The sequence below is a fragment of the Heterodontus francisci genome, chromosome 3 (genome assembly GCF_036365525.1).
Source record: "Heterodontus francisci isolate sHetFra1 chromosome 3, sHetFra1.hap1, whole genome shotgun sequence".
In the NCBI taxonomy this organism is placed as follows: domain Eukaryota; kingdom Metazoa; phylum Chordata; class Chondrichthyes; order Heterodontiformes; family Heterodontidae; genus Heterodontus; species Heterodontus francisci.
Genome location: NC_090373.1, coordinates 76,420,521 through 76,429,408, shown reverse-complemented (window position 1 = coordinate 76,429,408; position 8,888 = coordinate 76,420,521).

Here is an 8,888-nt window from a genome sequence, read left to right as displayed (position 1 = left end):
GTACTATGAATAGCAGTGCAGTTGTGGAAAAAGATATCCCATCCTGCAATAGTGAGTCTCTAACTGATGCTTAAAAATGTTAAAAGTTTGTCCTTGGTGTGACCAAGAACACACATATTTGAAATTCAACATTTTTAAATTTCTTATTTGTAAACTGACCAGCTCTCATTTACAGGAGTAGATTATACATTTCTGGAGGTCACGAACATAAACTCGAACACATTAAAAATATTTGGTTTATTAAAGCAATGCCTATGACAGACCAACTCACCTTATCATTGATCACACCAATGAATTTAATCTTTGAGGCAAAGTTCTTCAAAGTATATTTATTTTATTTGTTTATGGAATGTGGGCTTCGCTAGCAAAGCCAGCATTTATTGCCCATGCCTAATTGCCCTTGAGAAGATGGTGGTAAGCCACCTTACTGAACCACTGTAGTCTGCCTGGTGAAGGTACTCCCACAGTTCTGTTAGCTAGGGAGTTCCAGGATTTAGACCCAGGGATGATGAAGGAATCAAGTGACGCTCCAGACTATCAGTTTAATTTTACAATTAAGAGTATTCAATGTGATTAGCCTTTGTTAATAAATAACAATGGTCATGTAACAATTGTAGTGAGACATCATAAAAGTAAGTTACATGTATACAGTGATATTAAGATTTAAAATGCCCAAAACACTTCACAGAGAAGAAATGGATGGTAAATTATGGTAGAAGAGTTTTGAAAGGCTCAGAGATTTAGGGAAGGAGTTCCAGTGTAGGATCCTTGTGGTCTACCACCACTGGTATAGCAAAGGGACAATGGAATGTAGTGGAGGCCAGAGTCAGAGAGATGAAGTAAATCAAGACATCACCATTTAATGATGGCTGAATATATAGGCTAGGATGAATGGTTAGATCAAGTTACAGTGATAAGGAGGTGCGAGTTTGCTAAACATTTTGAGTCTGTTCGAAGATATTTTCTCGGGTTCTGCAATGTTAGTCACTCTGTAAGTGATCCCCATTTTTTATGTTTCGGAATTGTCCAATCTTTTTGTAAGCAGATTGAAAGCATTTTAGTGAGATGAGGCCAAATACAAATTGTTAAGCTGCTTTATTTTAGAACAACAAATGAAAGTACAATATGAAAGTTATAATCAAAACTCACTCATTTAACTTAACTTCAAATGGTTGCATATGAACAAGGGGGAATAATAATAAACTCATATCAGACTATTTCATATTAACAGGTTAACTTCTGATTCTGACCTGCTCTGAATTTAAGTTGACTTGCTAAGCTGGGTTCCCTTCCCAAACCTAACTGGACCATGTTTTTCTCATTGTCTTTTCCCTTCCTATATTCACCAGAATTGGGAAGATTGTCACTTTGACTTCTTCTCTGTTCAGGGATTCGCCAGTAACCCCATCAAACAAATTGGCTGCCTCCTTCCCAAGCATACATTTTCAGAAAATAACCTCCACTGGGTAGCCAAGGACACCATCTTAGGTAGATGGCACACCAGTAGTCTGACGTGAGATAGCAAATTATTGTTCCTTGTCATTGTGCAAAGCAGAAAGGGTGGTCTGCTTCATGAACACACCAATTTTCAACTATATAAGATTTTAAACCTATGTGAACTCACTTAATTTTTAAGTATGGTGCTTAAACAGAACTTATTCACAAATCCCTTTTGTAGAGGAATTGTCAATAAATAATGGCAGAGACCATGAAGGGATTTGTAAACGCAAATGAGGATTTTGAAATCAATGTACTTCAGTGGGAGTTGGTGAAGACAGGATGATGGATGGAGATTTGTTGTGGACTAGGATGTGAGGTAGAATTCACAGTTAGAAATATGGCATTGAAAGTACAAAACTGCAGAAAAGCAATCTTCACCTCTATATAGGACCTGTTAGATCTCAAAGTGATGGTATGCCCAGTGATTGGTATGAAAGAGGGAAAAAACATGCATTCTCACCTTTCTTTTCCAAGGCAATTAAATCAGTTAATGAATTTTTAAACAGTGAAGACATACTCCAGTCTCATTTAAATTCTGGTATGCACAATAGAAGGATAGAAAATATGACCACATAAAATGTCATTGGCCCAGATCTTGCAGTAGTAATAACAGTGAGGCTATCAGTGTTCACCATTATTTCAGGGTAACTCTGTTAGCAATATCTGGCATCAGCACAAATGTAGTTAAGTGCGGAAAAGTGGAAGTCGCTATCTGAGATACCCTGCTTCTCCACAGAGTGCACTATTGCAATCCTTGCCGATAGTCTTGGCAGTGAAATTACTGTAATGGCTTGAACTTGGGGTACTTACCCACTAGTTCAGCTCTAAAGACAACTGAAAGTTTGGGCCTGTACATTTAGTAGTGAGTTTTTAACAACATAATAATTTAGAATTACTGCTGAACAACATCTCTGGCCCTGAAAAATTAATTTTACAGGTGTGACATCTCATTCCCTCAGAAGCAAATTAATGTTGCGGATTTTTTTTTAAATGAAATTATTATTCTGTTACTTTTTCTGTTTGTGCCATTTCCACCCCGCCTTTCATCCCATATGCATTTCCCAATCTTTATTTTGATTTCTATATATAATTTAAATCTAATTTATGGCCTGGATTTAGCTGTAATAATAGACGATCAGCGCTCACTGTTATTATAGGGAAATCTGACAGCAACTTCTGGTGTCTCATCTGAGTGGAAATTCAGAAGTTGCTACCAGAGATACCCTGATCCTCCACAATCTTTATTTCGCTTTCTGTACATAACTTGAACACTAATTTATACTGCTTAATACTTCCTAGTTTGGACTCTGCATAGCTCAGTGAGAATTCTTCAATTTGGTAGGTTAAAGAGCCATGCTGTTTCATGCCCTGTCCACAGACGCCGCAGATCCCCTGGAGATGACACGGTGCTGAAACGGAAGTACCATGACAGGCAGTCTCCACTCTACATCCTGGCGGAACTTATGGACATCTGTCAGTGAGGTGAACGACGTGTGCCATTCCTTCGCTGCGAACAAGAAAATCCGGACCAGCAGAAATGTCTATGTCGTTTTACTGGGCTCATGCGTCGCGTGAAGTTACAGCAGAGAAGCTGGAGATTCGCAAAGGGAAGTTGCTGCTTATATCAAACGGAAATCAGAGTTTGGGCTAAAAGTCAGAAAGTCTAGTGCATTTAGTAGTAAATGGTGAAAAATCTCTCATTTATGAATTTGCCAACATACGTTAGTTTCTCTTAGCAAGATAGAGTTTGTCCGTCTTCCTTTACCACTGCTGAGTTTGACCAATTCTACGCAAGGTGACCACAGTTACAAAGGTTTCTTTCTTTAACAGAAGTGTTGTTGCTGTGCCCCAGTTTCACGATGATCGCAAACTCCTGCTATCTTAAATAGTTGACGCTGCATTTTCCTTATACTTTTAAAGCTTACGCGAAAAATACAAAATAATTTCGTCTTTAGCAGAGTAATCGCAGTTTAATGTAATCCTAGTGTGGTTTGGGAGGGGGACGAGGGATAGCACGGAGAATCAGTCGGAGAAATAAAAGCCGATCAGAAAGGTAGCGAGAGAGTGAGAAATAACAGAAAAGATAGTTTTAAAAAAAAGTAGCCGAGTGTCTGGTAGAAAGGAGTTAGAAGAACGCTCTAATAAAGAGAAAGGGAGCGATTGGCAGTTAAATAAAGAAAAACTGCAAGCAACTGTGGAAATCAAAACCGAGAGATGAGCAAATAAACAAAAATCGAATTTTCACAATGTGCTGATGCAATTCCTGCAGTTCCTTGTTGGCATTCATGTGCTCACAGAACTTGAATCAAAAATGACAACGGGCACTTTATTTCCATATTTCCTCGGCGTTCTCGCATATATAGAGAGAAAACCCAAATGAAATACAGGAAAACACAAAGGAAATATTTCGTCTGTTGGAAAGTATGTGAGTGTTGAGGTGCACCAGTTTTTTTTTCCTGCTATTCAAGCTTAAATCCAGGTTGCATTTTGGCTTTCTTCTGGTATTAATACCCAGTTTTGCTGCCTGAATTTGCATCAAGTCACAAGAAGAGTGCTACACTATTATGAGCAGGGCAAAAATGGTAATTAAAACAATATAAACTTCATGAATAAGGAGACCCCTCAGTGTTTGGATAATAGGAGTCTAAATGGGGCAGAGGAGTAGAGGGATTTGGGGGATGCAGATACAGATCACCAAAAGTAAAGAAGCAGGTTAAAGAAAGCCTTAAAAAGGCAAACCAAGCACTGTTCATTTCCTGAGATATGGAATTGAAAAGCTGAGACGTTATGTTAAACTTGGATAGAACCACCATTAGACCTCAGTTGAAGTATTATGCACCGGTCTGGTCTCCATATTATAAAAAAAAATAGAAACACTGGAGAATGTGCAAAACAGATTCACAAGGATGATATCAGAACCGAGAGGATATATTTATCAAGAAAGATTTAATAGGCTCATTAATCTAGAAAAGAGAAGGCTGAAGGTCAACCTGATTGATGTATCTAAGATACTGAAAGGGTTTAATTGGGTAGATATAGAGAACAAGGTTTCCACTGTAGGGAGTCTTAAATATAAAAGAGTCTAATAAATCCAATAGACATTCAGGAGAAACGTTTCTCAAAGAGCGGTAAGAATGTGAAACACGCTCCCGGAATACTTTGGACAATATAGCATAGATATATTTAACGGAAAACTCAATAAGTACATGAAGGAGAAAGGAATAGAAAGATATTCTGATAAGGTTAGATGAAGAGGGGCGGGAGGAGGCTCCTGTTGAGCATAAACAATAGGATGGACAATTTGGGCCGAATGGCCCAATCCTGTTCAGTATATAATTACAACAAGCGACTATGTAATTAATCTGAAAGGAATTATCAATTTTGTACGCGAAAATTGTATTTGCCCCGTTGGCAGAATTCTCATGATCTAGCAGAGCACACTGTTTAAAAATGCTTTTTCTTTGTATAGACCCATTTAACCTACGGGTTATTTATGAAGTCTTGTCTTATCAGAACCAAGCCGAGTAGTATTGGTGGCATTTCTGAGAGTTGTACACAATGGGCAATTATTAAACGGGGCAGTCAAACTCTGGAACCAGTGACAGCAGGTCCACTGGAACATACAAACGAAATTCTGTTTTCTGGCAGGTCTGGCAGCATCTGTGGAGAGAGAAAAACACAGTTAATGTTTCAGGTCGATGACTCTTCATCAGAAGTTCTGATGAAAGGTCATCGGCCTGCTGCTTCTCTCTCCACAGATGCTGCCAGACCTGCTGAGTATTTCCAGCATTTTCTGTTTTTATTTCTGATTTCCAGCATCCGCAGTATTTTGCTTCTGTTTCCTGGCCACTGACTGCCGTTTAAAGTTCATTCTTTCTAAATCTTTCTTAAAATGTAAGAGTGTGATAGTGTAGCAGCTGGAGTTACACCGCCACCAACGTGCACTAGCTGACAGTATGACAACTACCTCTTCCAGACAAAGGGTTCCAGGTTTCCGTGAAGTTGGAAGCAGTATACCATACATTGGCACTGGCAAGGTGCATAGGATACCAAAACATGTACTATAACTCGGCATGAGTACATAGGTTATGAGAAAAACAGCTCTTCTGCAGCTCACACACGCTGTATCCTGAGGCTGTGGCTGGGAGCTGTGAATTTTAAGAAGAATGCTGCTCTTAATCCAGATTGACATCAGAAATGAATTTCCGAAGTGACGCAGAAAAATATCAACTTCACAACAAAGTGTTGCGAGGATTACTCCAACTTTTCGATGACAACATCTAGCAATGTGGGAAATAATTGAGTATAAATAATATTTGTTTTAAATTAAACCTTCAAAACTATGGGCTCTGTTTTAATCAATCTGATGAAGGAAATGTTAAGTTTAAACTATAAAGAATGTGCAGAATCTCGAGAACTATCACGTCGCCCAGAAGTGGCGTAGCCTCTTTTATTTGAACGAATAATTATCGTTTACTTACGGAAACACAGTGATGGAAACCAATAATTACAGGATCCAAAATTCAGTTTTGGACAGTATGACCTCTCAAGTGGAAATGCAAATGAACAAGAAGTGATGGAGAAGAGAGGATACAATACAATAATGATGTGAAGCATAGTGGTCTGCTTAGACATGTTTAGCTCCGAATTACAACCTAAATTCCCAACAAATCCATTGCAGTCTTACACTTTACCGTCTGATTCTTTGTATTCTGCTGTGTTGTGGCGTGTCGTTAGACACCAAGTAAATAGATATGCATATTAAATAAATCATATTATTTGACCTGATAGATGCACAGCTGTAAATCTGATGGACAATAAAGTTATTTAAAAATGCAATGGACGCCAAATGTGATACAGCTAGTTATGAAATTGCCCAATCAGAACTATAGATGGGAAAAAGTGAAATTCAGAATTGTTATAAATTTGTTTCAGTGTCGAATTGAAATCATATTTATTTCTCAGCAAAGATATTTAGAATCGATAAATGTTCTGTTTATGGCCAAATACGGAAAACTAAGCAAGTTACGTCTATTTGATAGAATTAAACAGTTATTTATTTAGATGTAGTTCTCGAATATATTCCCTTGTAATGTCAGTTTTTTCCAAGGTTCTCTGGAAATAAATCTCGAAAAATATTTTACAAGGGTCAAATTAAAACAGTTCAAACTAATCATGTTCAAACAATAAGAATTGAAATAAGAAACCATTTGTATAAAATCATCGATGACTTTTTTTCAATCAAGGGAATGGCTAGTACGATTTTGCTATTGTTTCTAGCGTACAGGTGAAAGAGCGAAGCTTTCTATTATTTTCCAATGTACCTTGTGCAATGTTACTGCGCTGTGGAAGAGCTGGTTTGGTATATCTGACCGTCGGTGGGAGCCGAATTCTCTGGGTCGGGACCCTGTAATAACGGTAATTAAGTCCACGAACTTGGACGATGAGCACAAGGACACAGTAGAGAACGCCGCACCACAACAGCTTCATGATGTATGTCTCCTCTTTTTCTCACCGTCCTTCTCTTTCTCACGAGTATCCGTGAGTTTTGCAGTTCACTTGGAGATTGCAGCCTCTGAATAAACTTAAAGCTCCCAGTCTGGGCCACGTGTGAAATACTGAACCAATCACCAATAAATCTTGCAAAGACGAAAGGTATGAATTCTGAGCACGATCGAGTCTACGGTTGTTGAAAGTGAGCTGGTGGACCCACCCCCTGGAACCATTGGCAAGCACCCGACCAGAACTATGGGCTTCTTGTGTCTCAGTGAGAGAGACGGTGGGTGGGAGTCTTGTTGAGTGAGTGATGGAGATGGTGGATGAGGGTCTCGCTGAGTGAGGGAGGGAGATGGTGGATAAGGGTCTCGCTGAGTGAGTGAGGGAAATGGTGGATGAGAGTCTCGCTGACTGAGTGAGGGAGATGGTGGATAAGGGTCTTGCTGTGAATGTCAGTGAGGGAGGTTGGGTGGAGGTCTTGCTGTGTCTCAGGGAGATGGTGAGTGAGGGTCTTGTTATGTGTCTCCGAGGGAGATGGTAGATAGGGGTACTGTGTGTGGGTGAGAGAGACGTGGGTGAGGGTCTTGCTGTGTCTCAGCGAGAGGTACTGTGGGTGGGGGTCACTCTGTATGGGTGAGGAGATGGTGGATCGGGGGTCTTTACCTCAGTGAGGGAGATGGTGGGGGGGGGGGGGTCGCTCTCTGTGTGTGGGAGGGGGAGACGATGGGTGGAGGTCGCTGTGCATGTTGAGGGAGATGGTGGGTGGGGTCTTGGTGCGTGTGTGAGGGAGACGGTGGATTGGGGTCGCTGTGTCTCAGTGAGGGTGACAGTGAGTGAGGGTCGCTATGTGTCCGTAAGGGGGGCGGTGGGTGAGGGTCTGGACTTGTAACAGTGTACATTTCGTTTAACGCTGTGAGTTCTCTTCATTATTTCAATACAAAGAGCCAAAATAAAGATAACTTTCAATACATTGGTAGAACTAATACAAATATCACCATTCCATATCAATGTAACGCTTGTCGACTTTGAAAGTTATGACAAGACTGATATGGAGTTTATAGTGTCAGTGACTGCTCCTGTGAATGTGTCCGTGTGTGACTGTGGGTGTGTGCAGCTTTTTGAGTGTTTGTGTGATTATGCATCTGTGTTTAAAACCAGATTCAAAATTGTGATTCAGCGCAAAATATACTGAATTGCTAGGTGGAAATACAGAAGAGTGTTGTTATTTGGGTTGAAGTGTTCTTACAATTGGCTTCGTACTATTCTTGCGGATACGAATGGAAGTCAAACTCGACTCTTCAACCGAGGAGCCGCTTTTTCGAACGATGTGTTCAACTGAATGATCTGACCAGCTTTTTTTAAAAACTGCGTCATTGAAACTATATAAATATATATAAAAACAAGTAACATCCTTATGTCCTGTTTTATTAAAATAGTTGCAGCTAGATCATAATTATCTGGTGATGAAATATACCAACCAATTGTGCTTAGTTGACATCTTCACACTTCGAAATTTGTTTAAAACAAGTGCGTCAGTTTATATACAGTTCATAAATCCTGGAATTCTGATGTCTGGAATGTTTTTCTTTCTAGCTTTCCTTATGCAATCAATACTGGATAGCACGGGCGTGGAGTTTGGGAAGCTGACTGAATTGAAGAGATTCTGAAAAAGTATGGGGCGGGGGGGGGGCGGGGAGGAGGAGACTCCATCTTCACAAAAAACTTACAATAGTTTTTGCTTGAGAAGGGAAACAGACAAATGACAATTTCATCACGGTGACACATCATTTAAGTGATAGCCATGCATTTCTACAGAAATTACCTCATTGCATTTTGGGTTTGCAAACAAAAGTGGTTTGCTCAAGCCTTTCTCTTGAAGATAGTGCCACAAA